Genomic DNA, 18,140 nt, shown 5'->3' on the forward strand with positions numbered 1-18,140 from the left:
TTATAATCACACATTTCATTCAAATTTCATGCTTTGAGGATTTTTTCCTCATTAGAACAGTTAGTTGTCAATCTGACAAGATCACATTTGTAACCTTTAAACCACCCTCAGTGCTTAATACACAAGGCCAGGGTACCCACCTACCAGAGGACAGTATGTAAAAACCACCACTTAGAAAAGAGGCTGGAATTTAAAGAGATAAGTTGGGGAGTTTCCTGGTTGTTGTTTCTTTGTTGTTTCTTCCCTTATTTAGAAGGCTTTTCTAGATCCTAACTTTCCATGGGTAGACTGCTAGAAAGATCTCTAAACTCTTTTGATAAACAATCATTCTGCTTCATCTACGTTAAATACCTTTTCTTACCTATTTTGCAAACATATAAATGCCTTCCTATTAATTATGTAAATATAAACCAAATTGTCATGGCTTAATGAGCTACAATTCCTATTTTTAAAATTGAAGCTCTCATTTCTTTTAATATATTGTTAACATGTGCATAAATAAATATTTTTAATCTGATGAGGTGAAATCGATTTTTAAACCCTGACAATTCAGCACATAAGACTGAAAAAATTAAAATGAGACTAGAACATTAAGCTTCTGGGCTTCATTGCCTAATGGAAAGGAGTCTGAGATTTCAAAAGCACAAATTTACAATGATTAATAAAGATATACTGCTTTGAAAGGTGATCTATGAATTATAGCCAGTGAGACACTGAACGTATTATCATCCAGTGATGTTTGGTTTTGGTTTGCTGACCTTGGAGTACATTTCAATCACAGAACTCAAGTCAGTGGCTTGTCAACTGAGACATTTCTGCGATCTCAGCCTTTGAAGTTTTCTTTGTGACAGAAATATCATCCATGATAAATTTTTAGTGTGATGCGTGGGGAGTTAGAACAGAAGTATAAGAACAACTGAAGCTATATGCATAAATCCATGTGTTTCAGAATAATTTTAAAGAAGTCTTAATCTCAAGCAGCCAATTTTTACAGGACCCTGAACTAGTCTACTGCTTGTTTCACAGACACAGTTTTCGCAGCAGTGTATAACTGGACAAGTTACCTAACCAGCAGTAGGTAACTTGGTTACCTACTTGGTACCACCCCCGCCCCCCATGCCCAGCCTTGTTATCGCTGAAATGATGGGGAATGATGGTTAGCCACACTACACAGAAAGCCACCATCCCTCTCTGGTGCTTAGACAAAGCACTATTGAGGACACTGGGGGTAGGCAATGAACCCAGTTGTTTTTTTCTGCCACTTTTGGGGAAAAAAATTCTTACCAGCAAACTGTCTAGAAGTGTTGACCACTTAAATGAAACCCACACGATTCTTATTTTCTTCTAGAATCTAAAGTTTACAGTTCTTTTGTAATTTTCCAAAAAGTCTTTGACAGATATATTTGAGGTGAAGCAGAATTGACAACACACACCTACATTTGTTATAAGAAACTGGGAAATATTTGACCTAAAACCCCCAATGCATTGGCCTAGTATTACCTACAAGGTAGATGTTCAATAAAAACTTGCCGAATGAATGAATACGTGCATTAAAGAATAAGTAAATATTCAGAATCTACATCACTTGAATGAAGAGCTATATTCAACCATTTCATGAACAATTATTTAGTGATTCCCAACTTTGGGTTAAGCTCCATTTGGGGACATGCACAGGGTTCACAGACATGTCAATTTTCTTCCTGAGAAAAGAGAGAAAATACGACTAAAGAATAATGCTTTAATTGTGAAGGCAATCGCATATACATTAAACAATTAGATAACAAACTATTACAGGGTAAAGAGCTGAACTATCCACTCGACCACAGAGCTCATTAGAGTAGATTCTACCTTTATTTCTGAATAATGATAATATTACATGGTTACTGCAAAGTGCAAATAAACCTAATGAACACCTACACACACACAAACTGCCCTGCATATTGCAGTGTAAGGCAGGCAACTCAACAAATAGAAGCTGAATAAATGAATGAATGAAGAATGGTCATATGGAAGGAATTCCCATTTTTCTCCTCCTGAATATAACTTGGTAGAATTTGAACAACTCCATGTTTCTGTTTAAGTCACTGAACACGGAAAGTTGTTTTTTGTTGTTGTTGTTTTGTTGTTGTTGTCTTTTTTTTTTCCAGTATAAGACACTGCTTATTTCTACAATGCTGACCTCTTTTGCCTAGCATGGCTGAATTAGCTAAACATCACACCCTAAGGAAAATAGTGATATTCATTAATATACAATGATTACATAACATAGTGTGAACAAGCCAGCCTATAAATTAAATAACCACCTCAGGTAAACATCTACCCATCAAAAAGATATTTGCTAATAAAACAACACTTAATACATGCACAGTACAGTGATACACAATTTAAAGAACATATAATAATTGCCTTCACTTATTTAATCTCCATAACTAGTACTCTGTGGCAGGTATTATCATTCCCACTTTAAAGACAAAGAATTAAGGCTCAAAGATCCTTAGATGACATTTTATAGATCAAAAGCTACTAAGACACTGGAATCAGGGTGTGAGCAAAGTTATTAAATCAGAGCACTTAAACTTGAGGGTCAGACACATCTTGATGAGTAACCTTGCTGCTCCCCAACAGTGTGACTCTGGCCAAGCTGTATCACAGGTTTGAGTGTTAGTTCCTTCATCTAGTTAATACACAGCTTCTTTTGAGGCTTAAATGAGAGGACACCTAGTTCAGAGAATCAGCAGCATGTTATAAAGGAGAGTGCATTTCCTTGTGTCTCCTCTGCTGTTTCCTCTATGCAAGAGTGCCTTAAAGAGCAGCAGCAAAAAAAAAAAAAAAAAAAAATCTCCACCTAAAATAGACTTAGGTGAAGTCTGCTAAAATGGAAAAAAGAATTATAAAAATACAGCACCATGCTAAACTCTTCCCAATGCAGCAAAGATATTCAATCACAAATCTTTTTGGAGCACCAAATACGACTGGCCTGAGAATTATGTATGTACTTAAAAATATAATTTCTGCTGATGTGTTAGTACTCAAATCTATGTTCTCATCTTTAAACTTAGAGGAATAGTAAATGTTGCCAAGCCAAGGAATAGGAGGTTACCCTTGTCCATTGATAAAAGGAGTATAGTTTATTTAGAAGCTAAACTAATTGGTATTTTTTGCTCTCCAGCAGGAGTCACTCTTAACAAAAAATTTAATTCATAAGCTAAATTAAGGCTGATGTTTAGTTAGTAGATGCATATATATGGAATGTTATAAAAAATGGTAATAAATGGTGATAGCTTAGACCCAACAAAGGATCCATGTTTCATATTCAACTTAAACTGCAATGACAAAAATCCCTAACAGGTATGAGTACAACTTCATAAAAGATCTAATTATTAACAGGAGGACACAGACAGACAGACAGACACACACACACAGAATTTATTCTGATGACAATAACTTGAGACAGCCTTGCAATTTAATAATGAACACCAACAAACCTCTTACATGTATATTCCCATATTTCTTTGTATTGAAATCTTAAGACTATGAAATAACTGTTTTCTTATTAAGCAATTAAGATTTTTACTTTTTCAATGGGGATCCTAATTATTTAAAATTTTTTTTCAATATACACACGTATCTGGAGAAAATATTTATCTCAGATAAACATACTTATCGGATACGTAGAAAATATACTTATCTGAAGTAAATCCATATTACACCAAGAAGTCAGATAAAGCACAAATCATCTCAATCTTTTTAGTGGCATGAACTTATTTTCTTGGCATCATTTAGATATTCTCAGGTAAAATACTTTTAACTATTTACATGGTTCAAATATGGACACATTTAGTTTGGAAGATGCTTTTATCACAGAAAAGTATCAAAATATCAGAATAAACTGTGAAATCTAATTTTATTTGTGTCTTTTTTAGTGACTTCCTATGTTATCTTGAATTGGTTATTTTTATATGGCCTGGGTTCATATGTAGACATTCAAATGGTTTATCACATGATCAAATATTTATTTTCTGAGTGACTGGTCAGGTAGCTTGTATTCATATTGATTATAAAGTAATTCACATTGATTACTAAGGTAAGCAATGGGTTGTTTTTTAACTAGATTTTTGATCCATAAGTAAATATTTGACTTCTACCTTTCTGTGGCACTATTTCCCTTTAGAAGAAAGAAGAGACTTCTCATTTTGCTTTATGTGGCATTATAAAAACTCACACAGACATATATGGTTTGGAGACACAGCAGCATGCAAAATAGATGCAAAAACCAGATTCTCAAATTTCAGTATACAGTGAAATCTGATCAGATTCATTTCCCCACTTTTCCACATATTTTCATGTCTGAGGTAAAGAATTCAATGAGTATGCCATTATCTACATGAACATAACATCTTCTAGGAAATTCAACAAACCAGAGATACAAAACGGCATCACCCTGCAAACAAGGTAAAATGTAGCTAATAGCATTCTGTGATATGGCAAAGTGTAATACCAAGTAGCAAGACCAGAATATATAGATTTTTAGGTTTAATTACACTGGAACCTACACATTTGACTCAAAGTGAAATTCACTTCTTCCTTCCTCAATTTTTTGCAAAGTAACTGCAAAAGTCATAAATTTACTACTAAATCTCTCAAATATTAAATGAAATTAGGCAAAGATAGTGCAATTGACACATCTGAAGACTAGATGTGATTTTTATTTAAGGAGAAAAGACTTCATTATGCCTCTTATTTTTCCCCAGGCCGTCAATCTTTTTCCCTTGGGATAAGTGGAATGTTCTTTAAAAAAAAAAAATAACAAACCCTTATCCTAACCCAGTGTAATCCATAGCCAGTCTCCAAGTTTGATACAAAAACAAACCATTTCTATTTTGGTACAATGAGGAAGCATCACACTGGACAATGTAAAAACAGAGATGGAGGAAGTTGACTCAGATTGCTGCACTTCCTAGATGAAGCTGGTCAGCGAGCTTACCACAATCACCTGAGTCAAATGAAATTCGAGGACAATTGTTTTTTTCCGTCAAAATGGTACACGTGTAAATGAATTCCCAAAAAGTTAGAGAGGAAATCCTGGTTATGTTTATTTGTCTGGATGAAGGATGATAGTTGAGAAACTTTTAACAAAAAATGGATGGATGAAGCTGACTGGAATCTCAGCACAGGATGTTCTCAATTTTAAAAAATTTGTGAATAAATATCAGGCTTCCCAATGCATTGCTCGATAATCAGAGGGGAAATGTGATTATCACAATGAAAATGGTTTTCATTCTAAATGAACTAATTATCTAGGGTTTATTAACCCTCTTTGGGGGTGAAGATTCTAGCTATTTCCTGAGGTTTCTAACTGTTGATTACCTTTGTTGTTTCACATTATGGAGCAACAGGACAACTTGCTAGGCAGAGAACAAACAATTGTCAAATACTTTAATGGCCACCTCTGACAAACGGAATGAAAAGAGTAGGTATAAAGGAAAAACAAAACATAAATTTTAAAATGCAAGTGAATGACCATACAGTGAGAGCATCCAACGTACATCCATCACTGAAGTGCCTTTTCAAGTTCGTGTTTAGCAGATCTAAGTTCCCTCAAGGCCAATGGATAGCCTAAAGCTTAAGCAGGTCATTGGTCCATTCCTAATCTAAATATGGTGTTCTTTAACTCAAAATAAACCTGAATTTTAACTACTGAGTTTTCAAAATAAGCACTCTCTTCATTCTGTTAATCAAAAGCACTTATATACCCACCCCACACATAAACACAGACACGACCAGGAAGGAACAGGTGAGACAAGTTTTGCATCATCTTCTATTAAAAGACAAGAACTTAGAGTAAATCCCACGAGTAATCTAAAAGACTTTTTTGAAAGAGATAACGTGCAATTTTTAAAAATTCTGGGTTTTCATTAAATAACAGTGAAATAAATTCATAAGCTTTTATTGAGCATAAACAGTACTAAAATAAGAATGATTTGGGAAAAAGATGATATTGATAAGTTTTGGCTTTTAACATTAACCCAGCTGAATCAGGTATGGGTGATGAGTGAGAAAAAGTCACGTGGCAGTATTGGTCTTATTTCCTTCATTTATGGTTGGGCCAAAAATTGATGTAAAAGTCATCAACTAGCTTTATTGACAGCAGTGCCAAAGGCCAAATTATGGTGCTTACCAACCAAAGACATGAAAATTGTCTCTATTTGTTTGACAGGGGTATTTGTTTTCAACAATGTCAGCACTTTGACCTCTTCAGGCATGATTATCAAATGCATTTTGAACATAAAACAACTTTAGCATTTCTAAATATGAGTCAAAAGGACAAACAGGTCAACTTTCACCCTTCCCTCTAGTTGAAGATATCCCTTACTGCCGAGTGGGGTGTGTTCTCTAACATCTGTTCAGGAACTGAATGCCACGTTCTTTATGGGGTCTGGGCCTGTATCTACTTAGTACCATCATATAGTAACTGTGTTGTGTGCAAGGAAATGGTACAGAACATATGATAAAGACAAGAGTTCCTCAAGATATACCAATTTTGTACATGGGCTGTGACCTTCAAACTTGCCAGCAATGTTGGATTTTTTTTTTTTTTTTTTTTTTTTTTGAGATGTAGTCTCACTCTGTTGCCAGGCTGGAGTGCAGTGGCACGATATCGGCTCACTGCAACCTCTGCCTCCCGGGTTCAAACAATTCTCCTGCCTCAGCTCCTGAGTAGCTAGGAGTACAGGTGTGTGCCACCATGCCCAGATAGTTTTTGTATTTTTAGTAGAGATGGGGTTTCGCTATGTTGGCCAGGATGGTCTCGATCTCTTGACCTCGTGATCCGCCTGCCTTGGCCTCCCAAAGTGCTGGGATTACAAGTGTTAGCCACCGCGCCTGGCATGTTGGATATATTTAACTAATCAACTGCTCATATGTTCTGCAATAAACATATGTCTACTTTATTAAAAATCTAAATGTATTGTGTCCATTACATTTTCTTTTTTTTTTTTTTTTTTTTTTTGAGACGGAGTCTCGCTCTGTCGCCCAGGCTGGAGTGCAGTGGTGTGATCTTGGCTCACTGCCACCTCTGCCTCCCGGGTTCAAGCAATTCTCTTGCCTTAGCCTCCTGCGTAGCTGGGATTACCAGCATGTGCCACTACCATGCCTGGCTAATTTTTGTATTTTTAGTAGAGACAGGGTTTCACCATGTTGGCCAGGATGGTCTTGAACTCCTGACCTCGTGATCCGCCCGCCTCGGCCTCCCAAAGTGCTAGAATTACAGACGTGAGCAACTGCCTGAGTAAGTTCTAGCTTTGTAACTTACCTGCATCAGTTCTAGCTTTGTCTAAATCTGTTTCCTTATAAACCAATAATTTTCAAATAACTATGTGTTAAATTGTGACCATATAACCTTTGTTCCAATCCCTAACTTCTGTGTTTATGTTTTTATTATAATGTAATATCTCTGGCAAATAAATCTCTGAAAAACATAAAAACAATCAAAAGTTGTTTCTCCAGTTGACCAAGCAAAACTCCACACGGTCCCTGAGATTTTCAGGAAAGAGACAGACAGAAGCTGCTAGACAGAAGCTCAGTGGAGTATCTGTGGTCCCTGTGATTTTCAGGGAAGAGACAGACAGAAGCTGCAAGACAGAAGCTCAGTGGAGTATCTGTGGCCACTGTCTTAATCACGCCAGATCTGCAGCTCTCTGTGATCCAGAATCAGGTTCTGTAGTCACTTTCAGATAAGGACTATATTCTAGAATAGAGGATTCTCCAGCGAAGTTCAGTGCCTTGTTAAATAAACTAGGCATCTACCTTGCTGCTCCCAAATATCTTAAATTTCTAAACAAAGATGATAATTTAGCTTTCTTTGTCCTGTGCTCCAACAATATAATCTGCACACAATAGGAGCTCAATCACACTTTGCTCATTGAGTGAATGAGGAACAAAAAGAGATTTATTTCCTTCCTTTCCACAACAACAGAAATCATCATGTCCACAGAGAAGAGAGTTTGTCGGAAAAACACGATAGCCAGCTGTAACTTCCATTTGAGAATAAGTCTTCATGAAATGGGAAAATGAGCATATTACTAGCCAACAATTTTCAATAGAGCTATATCTACTTTAGACTGATAAAACATGCACACAATATGAGGAGCTGTTCCCCTAGTTTCCAAATGTTCTAATTATTATTTTTGATTTCATGAACCTGGTCTGTCCTTTACCTAGATTATAATCTGCTGAAGATCAGGGATGAACCAAATTTTATTTGCTATCCTGGCAGAGAGTGTATTCAAAAACATATACAATTCACAGAAGGGGGGCGTGATGATCTAATTTACCATCCTTTCTCTTGTATAGTGTGGCTACTCTCTCAATACAATAACTAATAATGCCAACAACATGCTAAAGGCATAAAGATGGACACATCTATTGTCACTTTTGAGAGGTGATACTGTTATGCCACTTATTATGTGTGATGCAGACTTCTGTTTGTTTCACATGTTCTTTAATTTTTTTTTGGCAAGTCACCTTTACTTATTTAATCTATATTCTACTTTGAACATTCAATTATAAACATTTTCGTAGAGGGACACCATATTCTATGGTTAAATATTATTTCCTGATGACGTAGAAGAAAACAAAGGGAAGAAACAGGTGCTTTCCATGTCATTTCCACATATTTAACTTTTTATTTGTTGTCCTTTCCAACACATTCCGTTTATCTAGATTTGAGGCAGTACAGAAAAAAAAAAACAGCTTAAAGATTATTTTGTTGCATTGTTAACAGAAATATATGTTCATAACAAAGGACCTCAACAACAATTACAGTAAGCCAGGTGGCTGATTCCATCTGTATATCATATATTACACTGTTATCATGGACCACATGATTACATAATTTAGGATGCACTTGCTATCACTGTATTTTTAAGAGTCATATAAGCTCTGTGTTTATTAGTCTGCAAGGAGAATCAGTGGTACCAGACCCTTATAAAGCATTACAAAATGAACTCTGATTTGTACAACTACATGTGGCCATACACACTTCGGTGCAAATCTTCCCAATGGCAGAAACATTGGCCATTGCTGTCCACCTTCCAGGAGGCGTGGCACTTAGTAGGTGTGTTATAAATATTTGTGAATTTTTCAACCTCGAACTTTAAGCTGATTCAGTGCCAAGTGAGTGAGAACTTCTGACTCACGTCAGTGTTTCTTTCCCTTTGAGGAGATATAGACTCCATTTGACAATATGGTAGGAATTATACTCTGTATCACCAGTTACTTCTGTGATGTACATACTTGATGAATATAATTTTGTTGACCAGAATTCTAGGAGAAAGGCCCTAAAGTTTTATAAAGGCCAATTTGAAATAAACTTAAGATCTAAATACGCAGAAGCCCATATCTTTTATGAAACAAGCCCAGTCGGTCAAGTCTACCAAAAAATTTACTAAATATATGTGAACAATTAAATAAAACCTTTCAACATTCTTAACAAAGAAATATTTTGTCTGAAAGCATATTCTAAAATAAGTTATCATTCTAGATGTTTTAACCATTTTTTCTTAAGGTTTCCTAACTCATTGATATCAAAGAGACACCTGGTAGCAATGCTATAGTTAAGTATCTGTCTGGGTTTCCTTCATAATTCCTAATTTTCAGATACTTGTAAGGAAATTGCCAGAATCTTAAATGTGCTATACAGAGTTGTCTGTAAAGATGCAAATATCATTTCTTATTCTCCTTATATTCCTTTCTTTCTACAAAATTTCAAGACTGCTCAGTCATTTTGAATCATACAGTGTATAAAAATAGACTTTTAATACTTGAGATATTTTATCTCTAATGTCTATGGCACTTTCTCCCACCAGAAACAAAACAAAACAAAACAAAACAGAAAAAAAAAAACCCTCAACTCACCTCCGCATTCCCCAATATATCTTAATTTCTTTGAATAAAATGCAGGTGCTTCATTTCAAATGGGGTCCAATGACTGACATTTAAAGCTAACATCTTAATAAGTGGCTATGATGCTTAACATGTTGGCATTCACAGCACTTCCACTTGCCCCATGTAAGTAAAATTGGGCCATACCACCCTATTGTGTATTACATCTAATCTGGATTCTGTAATCTCAATTGCGATTATCCTTTTTGTTGTTTTCAAGACTGCAAGTTCACAGTGAAGTTGAAAGGCAGGACGAGGTTTATTTTATAGTGAATATTGTTTTTGCTCTCTGTTGTTGAGTTTGAAGCACAGCTGTGCAAAGTAGTTTCAATGAACCAAGGAATGGTCCCAGAACAACCAGCTCAGAACTTTGCCCTGAGTTCAAAAACTATAGGCTACATGATAATTATATAAACTCCTCCAGAACTATGACCCCTTTCATGAATTTTTAGCTGGATCTGTGTCAAGCAGTATTGATTTACATTGATCTCAAGGGTATTTTTTTTCTCTGATTTTTACCCAATTTACACAGCAATGAACAAGGACTCAGCCTAATTTCATCTTCTATGCAGTAACTAGTGTTATTTGCATTCCATAAATGAAATGGAATGTGGGGACACAGACTAAACTGCTAATTCAAATAAAACCATAATATTAAGAGCATTATCTTTTATAAAAGAAACACAGTTTTATTTAGTAAAAGCATTATTCTTAATAGTAAAAACAATAAAACATCCTAAGCCATACTCTACATGTCTTAAAATACCCTGAAATAACTTTTATAAATAACATATAAGTCTTGTATTTAAAATTAAGTGTTCACAGTAAATGCACTCTTTAGGTATAGTCCAATAAATTATAGGAGAAAAAATTCTGCCATAGTTTCTAATCAAAATCTCCAATTGCATAATTCCAAGATAAAAATGAACCTTAATTTAAAGCATTAAAAACTCTGAGCTAAGACCCCCAGCTTAGAAAAGACATTCCTTTCAAAAAAAAAAAAAGAAAACAGCATAACCTCTTACCTACTTAAAATTTATTCTAAATAGGAGTCAGTGCCTTCACCTTTCTAGAAATGAGAGTATATGCTTCAAAATAATAATTCAAAAATAAAATAAGTGATACCAGTAATTTGGGTTGTCAAGTTGAAGTAATAAATTATTACTGGGCCAACCTGGAACCAAAATTATCAATCGTTCAAAATAATTCATAGTCTGTTCTAGGAAACATCTTAATCCTAGCTTAGAGAAAAGTCACTGCTCAGGAACACCTTTCTTCAGTGACTAAGAAGCTCAGAGGCACTCAATTTCTAATGTCAAAGATACCCATTTAAATGGCTTAATATCTAAACATATCCTGACAAATTATTCAGATCTTACTTTTCAAATGTGAGAGCAAAGTTTGGCAAATTGGTACTATGTTTTAATCATAAAATCAATTCTTGGGAATTGCAAATAATGTCTTAGAAGTCAGCTGAGGACCAGATTTGGCCACTGAATGCTCTGTGACGCTCTTGCTGAAAGACAAGAACAGAACACACACATTCAAGCAGGAAGTGTGCCGGCCACAATCATGGGACTCACACCCAGGGAAACCTGTCCTTAATTTATCCCGTCGTGTGTAGATTTGGCAAGGATCTCCAAATATCATTTACATACCATATGCCCTGAATTACCTAGGCACAATGGCTGTGGATAAATATGTTTCAGGTCTGACTGTTTGCTTCCTTTTATAAGTTTTGCAGCTTTCATTTCATTTTTCACATTGCTAAATAATTTAATGTAATATTGCGTGTTGTAAAAGAATGTTGTGTTAAATCAATAAATAGTTCATCGTGTCCTGTGATAAGCAAATAAATGCTCCTGAGGTAGGTGACCAGGAGACATTATTTCTCCTATGAAAGAATCAAAGAAGGGAAATCAGCTGTTTATGCTTTCAACTCATTTTAACCTTTGTCTTTTTACTAGGCATATAAATGCAGGCATTCAAAAATAAAGAAGACAGAAATCATACATTCTGACTTATGTGAAACATACAGAACCGGTCAGCAAGTTTTCATGTCTAAAAAAGACCCCTGAAAATCTATTCTTGGTCATTCTTGTATTTGTTCTTCTTACAGTTTACAGACATTATAATTACTCTACGCCTTAGTTTCCCTCTCTTCCATAATACAATGGTATTAATTAAAAATGTAGTCATATTTGTGTAGATTTTCAAATGACACTTAGATTAATAAAAATGTATACTTAAACTAAAAAGATCAAAAGCCTAAAAAAGGCTTGGAGCAGAACTACATACATATTTTTTGTTGTGTACTATAAATTTGACTGTATAAACTTCCAATTAAAAATGACATTCACACCATCATTTTTGATAGAATTTTGCACAGTAGGAATACTCATTAATGCAGGGTAATACAGTGTGATAAGCAGCTCAGACATCAAAATAGTAAAAAGGGAAAAAAAAGCCAGTTGGTCTACTTTTTATATGAGTAAGATAAAACTTAAAAAATTAAATACCTGAAGAAATTTGAGAAAACATTTATTGGCATTTTAAAATTATGTCAAATCAAGAGCATCTATTCTCTTGTCAGTTTCTACTTCAGCGATCTCAATTCTAATAAAAAAAATCACATTTCCATCCTATGTTTGATCATGATACATTAAATGCATTTCAATATTCAAAATGAATTTAAATATAATTTAAATACTTTTACTTATTCTACAATTACCCTCCTAAATAGAGAGTATGTCTGTGTATACATTTTTTTTTACTACTTATATGAAGTATCTGAAATATTTCAATTTTTTTCAGCATTGGTAAAAGAAAGGCAAAAGCCCATCAGCTACTAACCATGTGCACGTGGGTCATTTTATGATCTTTAACTAGAAAATACAAAATGATCATATAATTATCTATTGTATGTTAAAATAAATGGCAAATGAGGTTTGTCCATATACTAGGAGAGAAATAAATAAAAGGCAATCGAGTAATTTCAGAGTATTATCAAACAATTTTGCTTTCTTTAGGGGGCAAGAAAAAGAAAGAAGCTACCATTTGAAGGCCAGCAATGAAAGAGTTAACAGACATATGCTGTATAATTAGGAGATGCATTAATGATTATGAATAGTAAATGATTTGGTGCAAAGAAAAAAATTTTAGTCAAAGGGACATGTACCTATCTTACATGTTTATTAGTAACTGTATATAACTAGAAAATTCTGCTATTAAGAATCTTGCATTATTGGTGTAAATACTTCCAAGGGTACATCAAATTGTAATCTTTCATACGACATCCATCAAACCAGGCTGGAGATTTTGACAAACATTAAACACAGTAAGGAGGCAATTATGTATGCATGATTTAATCTGCAACTAATTAATATGCAAATTTATTCATATGTTAGTTACTAAATTAAAAATGCAAAGAAGCCCTTATGGTGATTCTCGAAATTTTGCACAAACAGAACATTTAAAATGTAAGAAAAATGAAGTTTTTTAGAAAACTATAACACACTTTTAGTGTCCCCAGAACCTGTTGCATTAAGAAGACTCAAAAATATGTGTTTAAATACTAGATAATAATTTAAAAGGTGTGCTAATTTTATGTGAGAATGTGGGAACAGAAAGGTTAATCAGAATTCTCTCGAACTCTTAAGAGATACACTCTAATTACCAGACAAATGGTATTCTATTTCTAAGCTTCCTTCCCTGCTTTTGGGTTGTCAGAAGTTGGTCATCTTACTGATATCTTATATAAATGGTTAGGAGTTTTGAGGGGAATAAATAGTATTTGAAAGCAACCAGATATAATGAAAATTTAGGGTAACTCTGAGACCATTTGGTGTTCACTAAACATACAATTCGCTCAAGATGGCAACTCGCTCTTTTTGCCTTTGGGGAACAGCTCTTTGCAAACAGAGAAATGGGAGGAAAATCTTGAGAGAGGCTAGAAATTCTACCAAACTCTCTTCCAAATGAATCTTCAAAGAAAATAATGTGGCTAACCAAAAAGCAACAACCTCCCAAAAAAGCAGAAGGTAATTTTATCTGAATTCAATCTGGCTATTTTAGTCCTACATTTTCCAGACAGTCCAAAATTGATTTGAATCTTGTATGTGAGATGAGGGGTGCAGAGTGGTGATAATTTAAAAATATCTTTGGGTGTCTGTATACAAGGGAGTATCCCCTCAAGTGCACTATATATTATTCTTTGGTATTATTGCCTTATGCCAGAACCTGATTCCCCTAAGACTGCCTAGTGATCAGCAGTGAGATTTTGTATGGATCACCTCTCATCTGTTTACCTTTTTCATCCGACGTCCGATGGCCATGTACATACACACAAAGCTCCTGGAGCTGGCTCTTGGAACAGCTGTACTGGCCTCAAGAAATCAACACAAGTCAACTGTATGAAGAAGCACAATAACAGCATCTACGGCTCTTCCTAGGGCACTGAACTCTCACCCATGTTAAAAAAAAAAAACCACCATCAGTCTCGCTGCTGCCAAGTGACACACAAAAAGGAAGTTAACCATTGGCTGTGACTTGCATTCACAGTCTGACTCTGATTTCCCTGCTTCCCTTAGCCCATTCTGATGCCAAGCGGACTACAGCTTGCCCATTTCATTTCGACCACGGCAGCCAAAAAAAGCACTGCCCCACCGTGCGACGACAAGCAGTCTGTTTTGATATTAGTACCTCAGTATGTGATATAAGAGAGTCAGATGTCCTCAAACTATGTGCCCTCCCCCGAGGGACTCTGTCCTGGCCCTCCTTGGCCAGAGAGATGGCAAGCGTGCCACAAATCCTTAGCTTTGAAAGCACAGGGGACGGAGAGGCACTATCCGCAGGCTCAGACAGAAATGGCCATGAGTGCCTCTTCTTCCGGGGAGAGGATTCAGGCCCTCCAATTCCACACTCTAGTCTAACTGGAAATATTAACTCAGATTCTATTCACTCCCTGCCAGCATACAAAACACAAACTGAATTACATAAGAAAAAGAGTCATTTTCTTATATAATTAAATTGTAGTAAATGCTAGTAAGTAAACATCAGGTTTCCTTCTTTTTCTTTCATGAAAGACAGAGGAATATACGGGGTTCCCGAAAATTGATTTTTTCATTGATTCTTAGGGAGGAAGATGAGAGTGAAGTATTTTCCCCCCCACAACAAATTCTGATTTATTTGCTAAATGTACGGAATCTGACTCTAACCTGGTTTAACCTCTGAATGTGCCTTGTAATGTTCTAGTTCTCTCCAGCACTAATAGATCATGCTTTTTATAATTCCAACGAGGCATCGTCAGGTGAGGACTGCAATTGCTGGGCATTTCAAAAGTCTGAGAGTACCCCGGGCATCTTTAATTTTTACAGGTGACTCAATTTTTGTTGTGACCAGAACTGAACATAAAGCTTTTAAAAGCTTAAATGTACACATTTATGCATTCATTACACAGTGTTAAATCTAATTTGTTCTTTTTACTGTCACAGGAAGCACATGTTTAAAGCAATCTGTTTCCTCATGTGAATGCTTTCCTGTCTGTTTAAAAAAAATTGCGACACACTTTACCCTGAGTAACCAAGAGGTGATCATAAATATCCCTAAATAGCATTAAACAGATATGAAAGACATTAACACTTTCAGAATGCCAAAGTAGTATTAAAAAAAAATTCTAACAGATGCTCCTAGGTCAAAAAGTGAAATGTGTGTTTCCTGAAAAAACACTCTCATCAGAATCATAAATGAACTGTGAGTGGAGAAGTGAGGTGTTGCTGAACAAACCAGGATCCTTTTGGTGAGGAACACGGCAATCCACTGCCAACGTGTACTTGCCATAAAAAGCCAAATCGAAATGGAAGTTTGATGAAAACCAATATCCTTTGTAATCCACAAGGTGGCAATGACTACAAATGAGGGGTGGCTAAATCGGATCTATCGGCTTTCCAGAGAAAAATTATCTCTGTGAACTGAAGCATCAGTCCCTGTTCAGGGTGTACACGGAAGAAGTTCAGGGCTCACCAGCCAACAGGGACTTTTCCCGAGGAATCTAACTCAGTGCCTGGTTTTTCTGCAAATTAAAATTGGCTGGGAAAAGACATTCATTGTGGAATGTGGAGACCACGCTTCCGCTCACACCTCCCCTCCCTATTTTCAGCAGATGTTTTTTTCTTTAAATGCAAGAAGAGTTAACTAAATCAGCCTTTATATATTAAAAAAAAGTGTTTTAAGTTTCTCATAGCTGATGATCAAAAATACCTTTTCTTTTGTGAATTCAACAGGGGCACTGAGAAAAGATACATTATAATGCGTCAAAGGCTAGAATCTAGCCATTCTTTGACTTTACCTTAAAACATCTGTACAAATATTCCTGCTCAGTGTAAGAAATCTACCTAAGCAGTCCTGAACAAACTGAACTCTGTTTACTTTATAAAAGAAACAGACTGCCACACAGGTCTACCTAGTCCGCACATCTTCATCTTGCCAGGCAAAGCTAATACCTTAGGCCTAACCTTCAGTTTTGCGGGGGGAACTATAGCCAGCCCCACCAAGGGGCTGTGCATCATTTGGGCAGACCCGTCCCCGGCCTATTAGAGAATACCACTGACACAAAACAAAAGAAAAAGCACGTATCTCCTTCTCACTTAGAGGCAAGGCTGATTTAGGCATAAACAAATTATTGGCCAAGGGAACCACATTATAAGCAGCTCCAGGCATCATAGCCGATGTACCAGTTCAAAAGAGAGAAGATAGAGAAAGTATTTCCAACACCAACTTTGCAGACCACTAGGTCTAATGATTAAAAGGGCTGACTACGTGTCTTGGTTTGATAGAGATGGGTTTGCAGAGCCTGGGAAACACAGGGAGACCCTGTCTGTACCAAAAAAAAAAAAAAAAAAAAAAAAATTAGCCAGGTGTGGTGGTTGTGAACCTGTGTACCCAGCTACTCAGGAGCCTGAGGTGGGAGGACCGCTTGAGCCTGGGAGTTTGAGGCTGCAGTGAACTATGATTGCACCACTGTACTCCAACCTAGGTGACAGAGCAAGACCCCATCTCAAAAAAAAAAAAAAAAAAAGCAATATTACATAATTTCAGAAAAAGCAAGTGACGTCTGTTAGGTACAATTCTTTTGAGCATAGCTGAGACCCTGGTCTTAGTTTCTATTCTACTACTAACTACTCCTAAGTAGGCTGCCATGTTAGATTTGTTTCTCAAATGCCAAAAGAAAGGTAGTTACCTTGTTACTGATAATAGCATGACAGTGCTTTTTATTATGTGTAACAATAGTATGTAACATTCAAGGATATTACATAAATGCATTCAAACCCCAATGAATACTTATTTTACAAATAACTGTGTAGCTAGGAAGTGACATAGCCCCCTAAAAACCCAGTTGATCAGACTTCATACTCTAACCATTATATTATACTGTCTTTGTTTACACAGACGCTCCCCTGGACTGCCTGGCATACTGATTTGCTTGGGCAAAAGTTATAGGACATGACTATACAGAGATACTGACGATCATTCTACAGTGAAATGAAACTTCTGAATATTAATTTATTGTAGATAGTCAAATACTTGCTAACTTAACGACAACCTTGCTGTAGAGAGCTTTTTGGTCTACAGAGTGTCTGGAACGCTAGGCAGCATAGACAGCATTATGGTTAAGAACACAGAAACTTTAGAGACAGGCTGCCCAGGTCTCACTCCCAGCTCTGCCACTTACTATGTGTGACCGCAAACATGTTTTTCACCTCTCTGTGTCTCATTTTTAAGTCTCTTGAATAAACAGTAGTACCTATCTCATAGGATTTTTATAGGAATAAATCATTTAATAGATGCAAATGATGTAATAGTGTACCACTTAGAACATGGAATAAGTACTCTGGCATGGAATAAGTACTTTGATAAAGGTTTGTTATCAGTATATTGACACCACCTTATTATGCAGGCACTATTTTATACCTGCTTTGTAGACAGAGAAGCAGGTTTGTGACCTAACCAAGGCCACTGGGTGTGTAAGTAGAGGCTGTCAGACGTTATATTTGAAAGGTCTTTTTATGTCTAGTGCAGTGTTTTTTCTACCTTGCTACACCACTTTTACTACTATATTCATTCACTGGAAATATATTTCAGAGTAATACACATAAGTAAAGCAGTCAGTCTGGTTTCTATAGGACAAAAAAAAATGTATC

General features: G+C 35.8%; 1 protein-coding gene across 48 annotated transcripts in view; it reads right to left on the bottom strand.

Annotated features, from left to right (window-relative positions):
• The window catches only part of TCF4 (transcription factor 4), a 412,803-nt gene that overhangs the window by 100,082 nt on the left and 294,581 nt on the right, over positions 1–18,140 (bottom strand). For 4 of the 48 annotated variants that reach the window (XM_024926296.4, XM_008952626.6, XM_008952627.6 and 1 more), the window contains exon 1: positions 1–1,570. This exon is cut by the window's left edge and continues 1,914 nt beyond it. The exons of the other annotated variants lie outside the window; for them this stretch is intronic. The gene's annotated coding sequence lies outside the window, so the exon portion shown is untranslated. Of the gene's footprint in view, positions 1,571–18,140 lie in introns of those variants that run through there. 48 annotated transcript variants of the gene reach the window in all.

The sequence above is a fragment of the Pan paniscus genome, chromosome 17 (assembly GCF_029289425.2).
Source record: "Pan paniscus chromosome 17, NHGRI_mPanPan1-v2.0_pri, whole genome shotgun sequence".
NCBI lineage: Eukaryota > Metazoa > Chordata > Mammalia > Primates > Hominidae > Pan > Pan paniscus.